The 17956-nt window shown below is 41.4% G+C and overlaps 1 long non-coding RNA gene across 2 annotated transcripts in view; it reads left to right on the plus strand.

Moving 5' to 3' along the window:
• The window catches only part of LOC140224256 (uncharacterized), a 147185-nt gene that overhangs the window by 55414 nt on the left and 73815 nt on the right, over positions 1 to 17956 (plus strand). The window contains exon 4 of one of the 2 annotated variants that reach the window (XR_011899557.1): positions 14591 to 16536. The exons of the other annotated variant lie outside the window; for it this stretch is intronic. This is a non-coding gene — a long non-coding RNA (uncharacterized lncRNA). Of the gene's footprint in view, positions 1 to 14590; positions 16537 to 17956 lie in introns of those variants that run through there. 2 annotated transcript variants of the gene reach the window in all.

Here is a 17956-nt window from a genome sequence, read left to right on the forward strand (position 1 = left end):
GTATTGAGCGATGGCACGGATTTATCTCTCGAAGCAATTTGTTTCTCTTATTTTTTGTTTGCTCCCCGTCTTTTACCTGCACACTGAAAGAAAAGGTACGTTCTATATAGATATACCGTTTGTTCCGGGCTCAGAGGCCGACAGTTCCGGGTGCTGGAGCCGTAGCGTCGATTGATCCGGGTGCTACGCCCGAAATTTTCGACCTCTGAGCCCGGAACGCGGACGGTATGCCTATAGCGCCCGTAAGTACGGCTCCCACGGCCGGAGTTTTTTGTTTTCAGTGCAAGTCCATTGACTAACCAAGGATGATAATTCGAGACGAAGCGTGAATCTGGAGGCAGGTTCGGAAAATGAGTCAGATTTGTCAGCGCTGTCGAAGAGCGTGTAACAATAAAATGCAGACAAGCAGAGGAAACTTCATTCGTATTTATTAAGGTCGGGTGGGGTGGAGGGGGCGAAGTAAATAAATATAAATTACGGCCATTTCTCGATAAATTACCGCGCCTAACGGCCCGCGCGAAGTGGGAGCATTTTCCCGGGCTCCACGGCACCGGGTCAGAAGTATAGCAAGGGATGCTTGGTTCCTGAGTGTCGGTGTTGTTCGGAGATATTACCATGCCTCAGTTAACATCCCGTCCTATCCGCACCCACACTTTCCTCCGTTCTGACGGACGGGTGCAATATTTTACTTTCCGGTGAATTTTTCCTCTAGCTTTTGCAAATGGTTAATCAAAAGTGCTCTCGAGGAGGCAAATCTCCTTCTCTAATCTGAAAATTGCTGATTATTCATACAACTCGTTGTTTCCCCAACGATAGAACGAGTTTTTATTCTAGCGTTGCAAGATTTCCACTCGCCAGGAGATCGGTTGTTAAATCGTTATTGAAGAAGTTCGATCGATAACTCCCTATGTTCACAATGCTCTATATCGATCAAGGTCATTCGATAACGATTCAACAATCGACCCGCAGGTGCATTCATACTAAAAAACGGTTGGGCGTTTCCGAATGAAAGTTTCACTAATTCTTCTTCCGATCACACGCAAAAATCAGAAGAATTTCGAACAATAATTGCATGTCCGTAATTTTCTTAAAATAGTGGAAATTGTGCAATTGTGGAATGGAGTTATGTTGCTTCATCTGGGAAATGATGATGAACCGTTTCATATTGGCGCATGTCTGCACCCCTAAAATTGCGAACTGACAGATTGTGAGCCGCGTATATTTAAGGTGATTCGATGGACGCCATTTTTTGTGTCAGAGCGACGGGCGACACAAAAAATGGCGTCCATCGAATCACCTTAAGTCGTTATTGGAAACAAAACATTTTCATAATTTGATTCACTTTATACATATTTAAGCGTTTGTATAGAAGATGTTACAGAGAATTATCGTTCCCGGCACAGATGACCGATCTTTGTCGGGGAGAACATTACATTCTCATTTTTCGTATAGCTATGACCGAAGTCTCTTGCTCCTTCCCACCCCGCAAGTTTGATCACTATGATAAATTCCGCAGGAGTTCTCGTGATTTATTCAAATACTTGCATGTGTAGAATTTTAAAAAAAGAGAAATAATGAGAAACCCATGTGGAAACCTTAGATGAAAAACAACATTATGAAAAGTTATACAACGTAATCGAACGAGGCAGAGAGAGAGTAAAAGGAGACGTGCTTCAGACCAGGTGCTATTTCACTCAGCGACATATTGAAATTTGATATCATTGCCATGAAACCCTCATCATGACTCGGGACCCCGTAGTGCGTTGGATTTATGGGAGAAACATTGAGTGTGTCGACAAGTGCTCCGTCTCGTAGTGCGGAATCTGCGTTTTATAAGCTAACTCCTTTCCAATTCGGGAGACAAGAGCGCCTTTTGTTTGTCGCGTTTAGCACCCGTTCCTCGCGCCCCCATCGCCCGCAAGTCTTACAAGTATATTTGAGTAACAAGTTACGCGTTAATAAGTGAGGGGACTCTCTTGTTAACTGCTCCTCCGCCCCGCAGTTGCGCCACCCCCAACCCGCGCCGTATCCCGCAAACCGTGTTGTGTACAGATGCCTCCTCTGTGAATAGTTTCCAATTGCCAAATCTATCCCTTCGACGAGTCAAGTAATCAACTTTCATTCCATCGTTGCAATTATTTTATTAATTTTCGTGTTTTCAAAACGGTCAGCCAGATTTGCTTTCCCCGTTCACAGTAATACACATTCGCACTGCAGTCGTATCAATATAAGCAGAAAGTTTTACCGCTGACGGATTCCTTAAGACCACGTTCATATCGGTTCCTCTGGAAGAGTATTACCGTCGCTCCAGTGATAAAAGGGCGTATCTGTATTTCCCTGTGAACCCCGAAAAGAATAGAGTTATACGTAGACCAGAGCTCACGTGGAAATTGAGATACGCCCTTACGTCAGAGGAGCGACGTTGTGTGACTGATTGAGCCCGTGATGAGTAACTCATGCTCCTAACGAAAATTCTTTGAAAAACAGATTATGCAGGGTGTCTAGCATCAGGATTTTCCCGATTCTATCAGGATTTGAGGAACAATTGGTCGCAAAATCAGGATTTGAAAAAAGTCGGCCGTCTGATCGGATTTTTTTATCGAGCTATTTTTGTGAAGTTACATTTTTCTCCGCAAAAGACCAGGATTTGATCAGAATTTGGAAGAATTATGAAATCAGAATTTGGAAAAATTATGAAATCAGAATTCAGCAGTCAAAAATCAGGAAAATACAGGATTTTCCTAATTGAGACACCGTGCCATGCCGATTTTGCGCACTACAGGATGCCCAAAATACAGCGCATATTCATTTCTGCCCATTGCTGATCGACAGAATTCTCGTATTTGGTGATACGATTGAGAAAATTCGCCCAAATCAGGCGATCCGATCGCGAAAATTCGCCCAAATCCTGCGATTCGATGGCAGAAATTCGTCTAAATCTGGCAATGCAAGACGGGGACGCTTCCGACCCATTATAAACGCGAGTGTATGTATGACATTTACACTTCGAGCCTCATAATCTTCCCCGGGAAGTTTCCACCTGCCGGGAAAAGGGAGTGCGGGGGTGGGAGGCCGGAACGTCTTCGCGAACTTTTCAGGTCCCCTGCGTCTGGAAGCAAATACGCCGGGAGGAGGGGGTCCCGACGCATGTACCGTGTAAACGTAATTTACCCAACGTCTTGCAACATTACGCACCGGAGGGAGGAGGGAGGGGGTTGAAAAATGTTCGCGAGCTGCCTTCTCGAGCCGAGCATAATAACTTACGCCCGAAACGGGGATTTTAATTTCGAAAGTCCTAAATTTTACCTACCCCGTAGCGAAGATGGCACGGGATTTTTTTTTTAGAGTGTGGTTTAATCTCATGTAGCGTAATCAAATTTAACTGATCAGCTGCGAGCTCTGTAATTTAGGAAATATTCCACGACTTGAGCTCTAACGCTTCGAAGAATCATGGTAAACCGCGTGTTTCGTGCGGCTCTGAAGAGTGCTTGATTTTAAAACATGCTTTCAGTGCCCACAAAGTGTTCAGTTTTTTGGAAGTTATTCGAAATATACTTGAAGTTTACTCTTTACCTGGATTCTTAGCGGTGAAAGCTCATTTTTGACGTAATATTTAGACGTTCAATATATCGTTTGGAAATGAGACATTCTATTTTTACGAAGGAATTCGTCATTTATTTTTGAAAAGAAACTAAATTTGTCGGCATGGACTCAATATCCGACGAGCAAACTGTGCGTTTGAGGAAAAATTCCAAAAAAAGATCTCTAAAAGGGCATGTTTTTTTACACTTAAGGCTGCACGAACCATTAACAGAGGGAAAACAAGTCTGATCTGTATAACATAAAGTAGATTCAATGTTGGCATCGAACTTTTTTTCATCTCATTACCGCCATTTTAGGGTTAAGGTCAATCCAATTTACCGCTGGAGCCCTGTAGCGGCAGCAGTGAGCAACAGAATCGCCTGATGATGCGATGTACCGTAATTTTCCTAGTTGGATAGAAACTAGTCTTCCCGTGGAACCTAGTGTACGAACATAGTGACTTACGGTAATCATTAGAGTGCCCAAAGTTAGAGCCAGGTCCTCACACTGAAGACAAAAGAATCAGAAGTTCAAGCAAAGCGCCCTCAAATTGAATAGTAGGGCATAAATCATTGCTCGGGAAGTAATTGTCTCTTCTCGACAATCACGGGGTTTAATTCTGATCCAGAATTGAAGGTCGCATGTATACTTACACGTGTGATTGTAGACGATTTTTCTCATCTATTTTTATGAGCTTTATTTTAAAGCAAGTTTCTTATTTCTTGAAAGGAACTGTGTTGACCAACCAACCATATATTCTTATACACTGGAAAAAAAACACATTGGATCTTGAGTTCAGACTCTTGAAAACATTGCAAGAAAAAGGGCTCTTGATTGAATCAGATTTAAGCTTAAATCAAAAGGAAATCCGCTCAAATTAAGAGGCTTCGTTCTTAATTTAAGCTTAAATCTGATTGAATCAAGAGTATTTTTTATTTTCGATGTTTTTAAGAGTCTGGACTTTAGATCCAATGTGTTTTTTTCCTAGTGTAGTGCCGTGCTAAGGAAAAACGCCGTATGAAATTCAAGAGTTTCCAAATTTTCTCCGATGAAATTTTCATTCCTGAGGAAAATTGTCGATATTTTTCCTTGTAATTTTCAGACTTTTTAGATCAAGTTACAAGCAAAGCTACTTGAGAAAATGGAAGAAAAATATTCACAAATTTTCTGAAATATTAATGATTTGTTTAAGTGAATTTGGCAACGCCTGAAGGCTCATACGGCGTTTTTCCTTAGCACGGTAGTATAGATCTGCAGCGGAGCTCGATCCCCAATCGTCCTTTCCTTATTGCTGAAGCTCCTCCGATAGAATTCGGCGAAGTTGACCCAAGAGGGTGGATCCGGGAAGTCGGGAACAAGCATCAGATGCTGGGCCAACAGATCCTCGCCGCAGTTGCAACTAAGTTGTTGGAACCTGTCACTAGTTTAATTCGTGTGGATCTTAATGAATTTATACGTCAGCGTTGCGGCCGCTGCAGCTGATCCGGAAGGAACTTTTCCAAGTCTTCTAAGCCGCATCCCTCGCCCTCCCTTCCCCTGACCCTCGCAGTCCAGTTCCCCAGATTGGAGCTTTTCTCATCGAAGAAGGTGTGCTTTTCCATAGTTGCCGAACTCGAGTGATGTTGCCATGAGTGATATTCGATGACCACCATTCAAGCAAGCTGAATCTCTATTGGTCTGCGTTGAAGGTTTTACTGTTCCATCGTTGGTTGGTCAGGACGACTATGATAATCACAATTTGAGAACTCTTTCGTGTGAACTTCCACCGGTCAGCCTTAATAGGTAAAGAGTAGAGAGAGTAAAAAACCATTATGGCCTAAAGTACCGAATTTTTAGAATCAAAATAGCTCAATCGGACAGACTTTACAGTTCACTTACATCAAAATGTGAACTTACTCCAATATAACCGATTCTCCGTCATGATGTGGTAATAACTTTGCGTGTTTAAACTAAAAAGCAACAAGTTGCCTAAGCAAAATATTGAAACAAAGAATTTTATATAGTAGCCCGCCGAACCCCTGAATTTGTAAGAGTTTATCTATCAGCGACACAGGGAGAAAACCTTAACACAAAAGTTTGGTTAATGCGGGAAGTAAAACACAAAATAACCCAAGATTCCGGTTGACTCTGGGGTTTCCCAGTCTCTCCATTGTTTTCTGCGCTCAAATTCACCGCAAACAGTACCAAAATCAACACCAAATTTCGGTTAGTCTAAAATTTTCTTCCCATTTCAACCAAAAGTAACACAAGAACAAATATTTTTATCAGTGAAGAGGGTTTCAGCATATTTTCACCTATATTGAGAGTGGAACATCACATTATTTCAAGTAAAATAATATGGTTGTACTGTGATCGTTACATTGTCAAAAGTGTGTAAAACTGAACGTTGTGAGGTCCCTAATTTTTCCGTTAATTTCTCACCAATCAGGTCCTGCCTCCCGAAGTACACGGCGTCAAATTGTGTAATGACGCTGTTCAAAGGAATTATTCAAGTGATTGAAAGCGGCCATTTTAGCGGGGCTTTAATTTCATCCTCCGGCTCGGCAACAGAGTTTTATGGACCCGTAACGAAATCCCTCCTCAACAAGTTTGAAAAGCTCCTAAATTAATCTTTTGCGCGCTTACTGCCCGACTGCGCGTACAAAGCTCTCGCCATCAATCGTTTTCCGGCGGGAAATTTACCGCCGTGAAATTTTTCTCCGCTCTCCGCCACCCTCCGCCTCCGGGCCTCCGCCCGAATAAATATTTTATTAATATTGTCGGGAACGTGCTTCTAGTCTCCGCTTAACGGTCTTAAATGCGGGGCTGTCAGACTGAGGTTTTTGCGTTAAATACCGGTAGAAATGCCGTGCTACACATAGAGCGACCGGGACTGTTTTATGTACGCAGCACTCCGACAATAGAACCTTTTGAAGCGAATTTGGGAGAATTTTCAGTGAATATCGCTCTTACGTGGAGCGAATTTCTTCCGTATGAATATGAATGGCATCGCAGACATCTCTTATGATCGAGTAAAAAATGAGGAAAACTCACTGAATGAGAATGACGTACATAACGCACGGTTAACGTAAGCTCCAAATTACTTCTACTTTTCTTGAAAAATGCTCAAATGTCTGAATGACCATTTTTTCTCAGTGAATGTGAATGCAGCTTCATCATTTTTAAGAATTCGATGTCTTTCGTGTCATCACTTTTTCGTGTGGTGTGAAATTAAGTTTAGCTGCTAATACTATGTATAATTCTCCCATGTCATTTTCTGATGTGCTCGTTTCATCGTTTTGGATTTGGTGTTTGTGCCATTTGTGCTGGGGGAACGCGATCCAAATAATATCAGAGTTCTTTTAACAGGGTGTCTAGCATCAGGATTTTCCCGATTCTATCAGGATTTGAGATTAAACAGGATTTAATCTCGATTTTATCAGGTTTCGAGGGAAAATCGGTCGTAAAATCAGGATTTGAGAAAAGTCGACCGTCCGATCGGATTTTTTATCGAGCTATTTTTGTGAAGTTACATTCGCACGCTTTTTCTCCGCAAAACACCAGGATTTGGAAAAATTATGAAATCAAGATTTAGCACTCAAAAATTAGGAAAAATCAGGATTTAGCAGTCAAAAATTAGGAAAAATCAGGATTTCCCAAAATGATAAAAAACCTAGATACCCTGTTTAAAAATTCTAATAACTTTTGAATTCTATGCTCACTCGACAGGGGACAAAGAAGCGCCCTCTCAAATCGATTCACCCTGGATTCTTTCGAAAAGCTATCAGCCTCATTATTCCAATACAGCCCGGTCAGACATCCTCCTTTTCTTAATTTTATCTCAACAGCGAAGCACAGCACCCTGTGCAGTGTTCTTCTCCCGGAACTTTTAATCTCCCCTGTATCGATACCCAAACCTCCCTGACGCCCGCCGGGAAAAACCCCCCCGCTCGGGAGTCTTGGCGCCTTTCTAATCCCCCGAAGAAAGGGATCAAACTCGTTACATCTCCCGGCTAGCATGCACGAGGCAGTGGAAAGAATAATCGCCGGCACCTTTGCCACATCGCACGTTCCAGTCAACGACATCGGCGACGGATTACAAGAATTCGGCAACCCTGCCCGCCGGCCTGAGTTAATTACCAGTGATCAATGGGTATCGAACTCTCCTCGCGCGATAAGTCATTAACTCCCCGTCAGAGGGCGTTGTCGGGTCGACGGTGAATCCCTTGAAGGGAGTCGGGGGCTCGGGGGTTTTTCGGGGTGAGTTGGTAACCGCGAGGGGATCAAGTCGCGGGGGTCGCGGAAAAACAATGGGTCTGCCCGCTGCAGCTTGAGTCTGTCGGGAAAATATGCTGCCCCCGCCTCCGCCTCCACCTTCCTGCTTTCCATTCATCCCGGTTTCCCGTTTCTAGGCTCGCGTGGCCGTCGCGTGCGGGCGAGTCCCGGATCGGAAAGAGCTGTTTCGCGTGATGAATCGGATGATTCTCGATCAGGCGCCGAGACCTTTTTAGGTTTAATTGTAGGAAAAAAGCTGTCTGAGTTGGATAAATTCGAACGAACTTTTTTCGGAAAATTTCCGTTCAATCTCCTCAAGAACTTGATATTTTTCGATAGAATTATCTTTGAGTTCCTGAGAAATGCTTTCAAAAGATGATATTTACGCGCTCCATGGACTTGAGAGGCTTCATGCACTAGCAAAAGCATGATTGGCCATTAAAATAGGGTACTTGCAACCATCATGGTTAATATACGAGTAGGATATGAGGTATGGGAAAACTTTCTATGGGGAAAGGAAAAAGCTGAGGAACACTGCTAGTGCTTCTTCATTCTCCAAAAATATTTGAAATTAATACCTAAATGTGACAATTTTGGAAGATCCGTTGCGGTACAGGTGCAATACAAGGGGAGAGGGGGCTAAAAAAATTGGAGAAAAACTTGTTATTAGTACTTGAACGGCGCCTTATGTTCTTTTGTGAAGGACATGACGATTTATGACACTCAGACTGCCGGGCAGAAATCATACACCAACTGTGTGTCTACAAGTCCGGAATTTTCGGAAAGTCCGGAAATAGTACTGATTTTTCAAGGGCGGTCCGGAAGTACTAAAAAAGTGCTGAAATTCCACAAAAGGGTTTGGAATTTGTTTTCATTTTTCCGTCATTTTCCGTAATTTGAGCGAGAAACTCAAATTTTTGAAATTTTTCGAATTTCGTCAGATGGAGGTACTGAAAAAGTACTGAATATTTTTGTCGATGAGGTATGGAATTTTTTGGGAATGTACCGAAAAAGTACTGTAAAAATACTGATTTTTGGTCAGCCTGGTTCAGTAGACACCCTGACTAATGCGGCGTGAGCTTCTCCGCATTTCACTCCCTAACAGTGTATAAACAAGCCCATCATTAAATTATTTTTGCCCACTGTCTTTTTCTCGGTGAATTCGCATCAACTTAGGAAAGAACGAGGCTCTTTAGACAGCCTCCGACTGTTAAATTTCATTCCCATGAGCTATGGTAGAATATTACACTGAAAAAAATGAGTTAGCGTCAGATGACTAAAAATGGTTTCTATACACTAACTCAAATTGTGTGATTTGGACACACATGATTTTTGGTTTCTGCACACTAACCACTATTAGTGCTGGAAACTAATTCCGCTACTCTAATTCGCATTCGGTAGGGTTGGGTCAACCTAACCTCAAAACTGAGAGAGGAGAAAACGGCTTAGCGAATGATAACTGGACAATACTTTCAGGAAAAGAAGATTTCTTAAAAGATGAGAGGTAAAAATCAACTGACCGGTTCCAAATGAACGACAGAGGAAAGGAATATCCCATAGGTATGTGCAAGTAGACAGAATTATCCTTTAGAGAGACACACACTCACACATGAAACGGTAGCGAATGTTCACACTGAATAAACATATCCCGTCCGAACACTTGAGATATTCTTTTGAAATTACGGGAGAACACGAACTATAGAAGTAAGCAGTAAGTTCACAGGTTTTCGTAAAATATAAACTGAACGCGGAACGCTTTAATCGCAATTTAATACAGAAGATTGACGACTCCAACGAATATCATGCTTGTTTACGTTTTGAATCGAACAGACGATTTCTAACCTTAACAGGTTTATTTATGTTGCTTTCGAACGTTTTAAGAAAGAGAGGACACTATAAATCATACCGGGAGTATTTACATTGTCAAACGAGCCCGAAACTTCACATTTTAATTGATTTTCACGAGCTGACGCGATTGAGGCTGTTGTACCGTCGCCACTTTTTCGAAACTAAATAAATGTAACGGACAATGTGGCAGTTAGTGTTGAGGGCGAATTAGTTTGACCCGAAGGTGAATTTGTCTTACCACAGCGCTAATTTTACAGCTAGTGCTGTTTTCCAATTCTGGTTCGCGCTCTAGTAAAGTCAAGTCAGCGTATGAAGCGAATTGATTGGTGCTTCAGTACAATAAATTAGTTCTGAAGCCTAATTTTGATTCTACTTGGCGAGAACTTACCAAATTAGTTCTCAACGCTAACTACTTTTTTTTCAGTGTAAGAAACGATCAATCGTGTATTCGCGTTGTAAGGTCTCTCTGGTCTCTCGCTCCCTCCGTCTGCAGGAAGCTGGTGTAACGGAGCCTGCGGAACGGCAAGATGCAATCCCGGGCTCCTGCAGTTGGGGCTCCCAGATCGTTATTTGATTTTCCCTCGAACAAGAACACTTGTTTCCCATTGTTTTGAATCCTTGCAATCGCTCTTTTCTGAATGTAGTCTTTGTTTCCGTAGCGGCCCCTCGCTTCCACCTCCCCCAAGACCGTGTTTTTTGCATCGTAGATTCTCTTGCCTGTTACACGGAAAGGAACGGATGCCATCGTCTTCCGACGCTTAATAACATTGCACCGAAGGCGTTCGCCACGACGGAATATCAGCATCGATACAACGACGTCATAAACATAAACTTCGAAGCGCCGAGTTGCGGATTCGCTTCGGTATTCAACTTTTCATTCCTCTGAGGAAGACTAAAAACAATTAATCTTCATACTTGTAGCACACTTTGGCATATTTTCTCTGAAATTTTCGTGTTTATTAAAATAATTTAATATTCATCCAATGTGTTAGTGATTTTTAATAATCATTCCTAGTGGAAAAGAAAACTTAAAGTAGAAACTCTTAAACACTGAGCTTGGGTTTCGTGTCTTTGAAATGGCTCCATCGCTGTGACGTTGTTGTTTGGTTGTCGCTGGTTTCAGGGTTGCTGGCGTTTTGGAAAATCAGGAAAGTCAGGGAATTTTCGGCGATCGAGAAAAAGGGGAAAGTCAAGGAGTATAATGCGTTTAGCGTTTAGCAAAAGTGAGAGTAGTGTAAAGGGATAAAATCTGAGCGGAAGTTTTATTTGACTGTTAGAAAATCCCAAAATTTTGAAGTCAGGGAAAGTCAAGGAATCCAAAAAATTTGAAAGTCGGGGAAATATCAGGGGAGAGTTAGGGAAAGTCATGGAATTTGAAGATGAAGAAATTTTGGCAACCTGTGGTCTCGTGTGAGTTTCATCTCGCTCTTTCCATTCCATAAATTGGCGTTTAATTGTTTATAGTAGAGAAAAGTAAAAAAAAAAAAGCTTTACATGAACTTCGCCCTTAGATTTCCTAACGATTACTAAGAACTCACTCCCAGCTTTCATATCCCGTGAAAATAGCGTTTCTTTCAGCGAGGAGTGTGTGCAACATCTCTTTTATCGTTTAAGCGTGAGCTTTTGGGCATCTCAAAAAATAATCACGGAGTTCAAACCCGTCATTAATAAGACCAACGCTGTGCTCGGGTGGCTTCTAAGTGAGCCCTTGCAGTCTGGGACGCGTGAGGTGCGTGAGGTTTGTCCCAACGTTAAGCAGCAATCCGGGATTCGGGTGAAATTAATATCCAAAACCATCAGGAAGGCACATCTCTTCGAGCCTCAGGATTTTGTCAAAATTAATTTTATCCAAACAATCTTGACCCCGGGTTCAGCATGGGAACCGCGCCGCACAAACGGGGTACGATTCTGTGGTCAGCGGGAGGTCATGCTCCAGGTCGGCCCAAAAAACCACAGCTTAACTGGCCCCTCTGTTGTCGGCTTTCCTCAAAATGAGACAATTATTCCGGTACACCCTGCCGTTATGATATCAGTACTAAAACCCTTGCATTACAAGAAGTTATTACTGAGCTATCTAAAGGCTGATCTAGTGATCTAGTATGCGGATTGTTCGAATATTTTTACTAATGTGATGCTCTCGTCCATGCTGTCTTGTCGGAAGTCTAAATCTTCGTCGCCGTTCAATTTGAAAGTATCAATGTACATAATTTTATTGCTTTTCATGCCGAAAGTTTTGCTCTGCTCTTTCTTTGATTTGCTAGGCCTTAATGAAGCATCGTGAAATATAAATCTGAGTTTATACTTACACTTCATACTTCTCATACAGCTCTATATTTCTTTGCCAGCACGAAGACTAATGATTCGTTGTTCTTACTATGCTTTTCGTGAATTCCAGATCCTCTCGTCACTATTCTAATCGTATGTACAATGTCACGTTTGTGTAACAATTATTTTGGTCCTTTTAACAAAAAAACAATATTTTCGGGACCGAATCTTCTGTCTCCCCAACATCATAACTACGAATAGAAAAGTTAGTTGAACGTAAGACCTATTTCTTCGCGCGCAGTAGAATGTTATTCATCGTGCCCTTTGAGGTTTCTCTGTGTAAGTTAACCCCTAAGAAATTGATATATTTTCAATGGAAAATTCGTATAAAATTTCTGTATTTTTCAGTATATCCCATGATAATGGATACGTAAGAATCCTGAATATTCTGGTGGATTTGGCAGCAATTCCTCGGTTCTGACTCCGTGGTTGCAGCAGTATGGCGACCCGTCGTCGGCTCACGTTTCATCTTAACTCGGTGGGAACGCACCTGATCACGTACCCGAAAAAAGTCGTGTTTTCGGGAGCAGTTAGTCCCCTGTAAACATGGCGCCGGGTGACAGTTGCAAGCTCCTTGAAACGAGCGAAACCTCCCACCAAAAAAACAGCTCCTACTTAGTGTCTAACTAGCTGAAACCGCTCCCGAAAGTCCAAAGGCCTGTTTAGTTTTTATTTTTTGTCCTGAAAAACTTGCTGTCGCCCATGACGGCCGTGTCAAAAATAACGAATTGATTCCCGACCACCCCTCAAAGTTGATACGCCCTTCCATCAAATCATATCAATAATACGTCGGTTTTTTTATCCCGTGATTTTCCGCATCTAGTTTACACCGGGAAAAAAAGTTTCTTGGAACGAGAGTCCAGACTCTTTAAAATTGGAGAAGTCAAAAAAAATACTCTTGATTCAGTCGAGTTTTTTCTGGATTAAAAAAAAGGAAGAAAATCCGCTTGAATTAAGTGTCTTGCCTCTCGATTCATGAAAAAATTTGATTGAATCAAGAGTATTTCCTCGTCAAAATTTTTTAGAATCCGGACTTCAGATCCAAGAGAATTTCTTCCAATGTAAAATCGTTTCTTGACATTGAACCCCACCGCAGATATTTCCGTGAGTCATCCTGGAAATCCTGGAATTAAGGAGCTTGGAGGAGGACACGGCGCATAAAGGCAGTTTATGATACTTCCAGAAATGCGTGTTTAAACTTATAAAATTACATGGAGCCTTATGGCCTAAGTAAAGTTCAAACCATAATAATTTTTGATGATTCAAAGTTGGTTTTTAGTTGTGGATTTTTTACGGAATATACTTTCAAATTAGTTTTAGTTGAGTTTATGAATATCTCCATTTTTTAAAAACTGCAATAATGCGCCTCGCCCTCCAAGCCCCTCAATTCTAGAATCCTAAGTAAACGTAATTTTTCAAAAGTAGGTGAATATTGCAGAATATTTCCCCATTTTCGATAATGACAACAGTGGACGAGCTTGGGTCGTCGGTTGCGGGTGAGGCATCTGCGGGGCTTCTGGCTGAGGATCCCACTTAGGTTTCCCTACCCCTCGTCGCGGCTTGAAAGAGGGAAGGGGTGAGATCGTGGAGGAAGCCGCCAAACTATTTCGAGGATTCGATTCGATTTCCAGCGGAAATTCGGCTGGGCATGAGAATCCTGCTCGGGCGGGACTGACGTCACGGGATATGACTCTGACGTCACGAGTTGCAAGCACGTGGCCAACAACCCCTCCAAGAACAGCAGGAGGATGAAGAAAGCGTTTGATGACGCATGAACCCCGATCCCATCGAAAAATTTAAATTGATCAATTCTTATACGTCAAAAGCCCATTTTCGTTTTTTGATCCTCAAAGAAAAAAGGAGGCTAGAGCTTTGCTCTTTCCCGAGCAAATGAAACGTATTCAACCAGCCTTTTGTGAAAAAATTTCAGCTGTGGAAGCCGTAGTTACGGGCTATATAGACTTACTGTCCGCGCTCCGGGTTCAGAGGCCGAAAGTTCCGGGTACTGGAGCCGTAACATCCATTGCTCCGGGTGCTACGTCCGGAGTTTCTATGTTACACATTACTTTTTTCAGTGCAGCGTTGTATGTTGAATGTCGGAGAACGTTTGTTTTCAGCTGGTAGGGAGGTTACTCTATATCTTTTCGCGATCATCATGGACATGTAAAAAAAAATAATTTTACTTTATTGAAAGCAAAATACGGAAATCTACCTTGCCAGTCTTTTCTGGAATTCGAGAGCATGGTGCAGGAAGTTAATTTTCAAAGTTGTGAAATTTATTGAGTTTTGTCCTCTTAAAACGAATTCCCCATGACGCTTTTTATCAGATATTTTAGGTATGATATGTCGACTTTTTGTTTAAACAAGTTTGCAACCATTAAACTCAGCATTCCTGATCAGACTGAGGCAAGCGTATTTTGTTCCCTTCCAGTCAATCAACTCTGACACGGGAGGTCAATTACCTTGATACTGTGGGCGGTGTTGTATCATCATTTAATTGATTCCTCTTCACTCATCGACCGGTACATCCCACAGTGTAAAACTTGATGAGTAATATTTTCTTTTTTTGTGTGTGTTTCAGGTAAGAATTTGTTTCAACCTCTGCTCTCTCCTCAAACTATGTGGGAAAAGCGAGCTCTTTCTATAACGTAAGTTCGACTTTTTCGCAGGAAGATGATATCTTTCATTTTTTAGGCCTTTTTAAAGTAAGGAATTAATGCGCATTGCTTCAATACTGTTTTCTAATATTTAAAAACTTATATAAAATTTCTACGGAAAGGGATCGGACGGCGCCATTTTGAGATAGCAAAAGAGGCAGTATAGTCCCCTCAATTAGTCGATAAAATTGCTGATTGGTAATTTTAGCATCACTTATGCAACTTATGAGGTCCCTCCTCCTTATGCAGGAGCCTCCGCCTTATCCAATATTCAATTATGCGACCAAGAAAACCCCCGCTTTACAGTCAAGATATTCAGCAAACGTGGAATTAGATCAAATCTTCTTATCAGTGTTGAGTTATAGAAGCATTTTTTTTTTTTTTAAATGGAGAGACTGTTAAACATGACAGGGATCATTTTGAATTTCGGGAATGGAGTTGTGAGACCAAATCGCCAGTTGCAGTCTGCATCAAATTATGTCCTCGCAGCAGAATACTGTTTGAGGTGGGGGGATTTAAAAAATGCGCTACTGCACTCGCAAATTATGAGGCACAGAGTGAATCTCAAATTTCGACCATGTTCCCATCGGTTTTTTGAGCTATTTCCATCAGAAATATCTTCTATTTTAAGTTTCTTTGAAGTTTGCAACAGACTCATCATAGCCCCTTAGATTTGATGCGGTTATAAGACGTGATTTTTATCCTAAATGCCCCCAGAAAGGGCAGGATACTGCAGTACCGCACCGACGAAATAGGAAAATCAAAACAATGACTTTAATTAGATTCGAAAGAAAATGTCAAAGCTGCTTTTGACTCGTTATCGCGATGGCTATACGAAATTTATTGTGAGTGCTCTTCAAAAGCGGACGGAATTAGCTGAGTTTTCGAACGGTATTATCGAATATCCAGACGAAGCTCGGTTCGGAATTCGATTCATAAAAATGACGAGCTGAATAATTCCACCCGCCAGACGTCTCGCCTCCCACCTTTTAGGACTCCTTCGTTCTCCTCAAGGCGGCCTCCAATTTAACACCGCTAGCGTACACAATTCTGCGATGAAAATCGCTCAGTAGCTCCTCCAAAAACTATTCTATTTTCTGAGAAGGCTTTCATCGTTTGTTTTTCTCTCACGTTTTCGAATACGAGATTATCCAAGATATTTTCAATGAGCCTTGAAACGATTCGGCACGTGTATACTTGTATCGTGGAATGGACGTCAAGTAAATAGATTAAATAAAGGAAGAAATCTAAAAGCATGTTTTTCAAAAATGACTTTTCCTGACCTATGAAAGAGCCATATCTCAATGCCTTATCGGCATAGATTTGAACCCTTGTCCAATGAAGTATATTGCGGTAGCTATATTTGTACAACTTTCGACGGGCTTTAATCAACGCATGGCGAAGGCGATGAACACAAGCAGGGCACATAAAATTCGCTCAAGGTAATAAAAAAACCAAGTTTAATCTAAGAAATTTGGTTAGATTTTTTTTCGTAGAAAATATTCATCTATTGAGCTTTGAGCTATCTTCAGAGTGTCTAAAAGCACGGATACTCCAGAATTAGTACTGATTTTTTAAGGGCGGTCCGAAAGCACTGAAAAAGTGCGGAAGTTTCGCACAAAGGTTCGGAATTGATTCCATTTTTTTGTCATTTTTGTCGCAATTTGAGCGAGAAATGCTAATTTTTGAAATGTTTCGAATCTCGTCAAATGGAGATACTGAAAAGGTTCTGAATCTCTTTGGAATGTACTGTGAAAGTACTGATTTTGGCCAGCCTGTTTTAGTAGACACCCCGATCATTTAACCGATTGTTTTTAAGCGTAAAATGTCACTGGTGCCCCATGGCTTGACCTTGATGATTCAATCATGATGTGGATTGCATTTTGCAAAAAGGAACCACTAGCATTGCAATGTTGCTAAGATTGTGCAACTTCTTTTGTCTGAGAGGAAAAACCCGATTATCCATTCATGGTTTCTATTTTACTCGCTGAAAACTGTAAATTTAAGACAAAAATTACCATCTAAATTTCATAGTTTTTCACGATTTCCGCAATTTTATTGCAAAAGATGAAGTTGCACATTCTTAGCATCATTGCAATGCTAGTGGTTCCTTTTTGCAAAATGCAATCCAAGTAGTCTTTACGTTGTGAAAATGAGTGACTTTCTGAGGCGGCAACAACGCTAAATCCAGCAGTCGTGTCTAATCGCTCATCAGAGCCACGAATGTCGCGCCTGGATTCCAAATCCAATTTGGAGAATTTGGCCGTTCGACCGCTTGACGGATTTCGTCCCTGCCGAACCCGATGCCCTGTGTTATTCTTTTCATTTTTCCACCCCTGTCACGCGACCGCCCCTTCCTCTCGCATCTTAGTCGGGGACACGAACCACTCGAAAAAGATATGTCACTTCGCATTAATATCTCTATCAAAATATTTGCGCCCCGCCGTTCCGGCCTTGCGCCTCATTTCAAAAATCGCCACACTTCGACGCAGGCTTCGATTTTTTCGAGATTCGAGGTTTTGCCGATAGACACCGGCAGTATCGCATTTGCTACAAGGGTTAATGATAATGTCATGAATGAACAGATGACATCACATTTTTGTAACACGCTTCTCAGAGTGATCGAGCTTTCTACTATACAAATACTACGCTGGCAGCGAAATCGAAGCGACCTAATGTTGCAAAGTTCAAAATCAGTAAACAAAAACAAAAATGAAGACAGAAAGAAAAGACAACCTACAAAGTTATAGTTGAAGGTCTTAGAGCATAATTTCAATCAACATTGAAGAGGTTATTGAAATTTCCTATTTTTTTGTAAAAGAATATGCTGATGCCTACTGATTAGAATGAGGAAAACTAGTCTTAAGTGGAGGGGAATTAATTTTTCAATTTTCGCAAGCAACGTTCTGTGCAAAAAAATTCGAAGAAGGTATAAAATGAATGACTGAGCAATATAATCGACAAGATTTTTTAATTGGATTCAGATTTTGTACGCATGTTGCTCTTCTATATTTTACAAAAGCGCCCTAGACAAAAACTTGCAAACTGACAAATTTAGCTCATGACACAGGAACAATGCACTCGTAAATCGCTCAAAAACTCCAAAATTGATGATAATCCAATACTTTATATCGGAAAATTAATGCAGCGAATTTTATTTTCAAAAAGAACGAACAACTCTCAAGTAATCACTGAAGAAAACTTGAACGTAAATTTTATTTAATACTCCGTTTTTTTGTCTAATACTTCGTCTCCCTCGCATGTTGTCGCCCCTGCAAAGACACGAAGCT

Source organism: Bemisia tabaci, chromosome 3 (assembly GCF_918797505.1).
Source record: "Bemisia tabaci chromosome 3, PGI_BMITA_v3".
Classification (NCBI taxonomy): Eukaryota; Metazoa; Arthropoda; class Insecta; order Hemiptera; family Aleyrodidae; genus Bemisia; species Bemisia tabaci.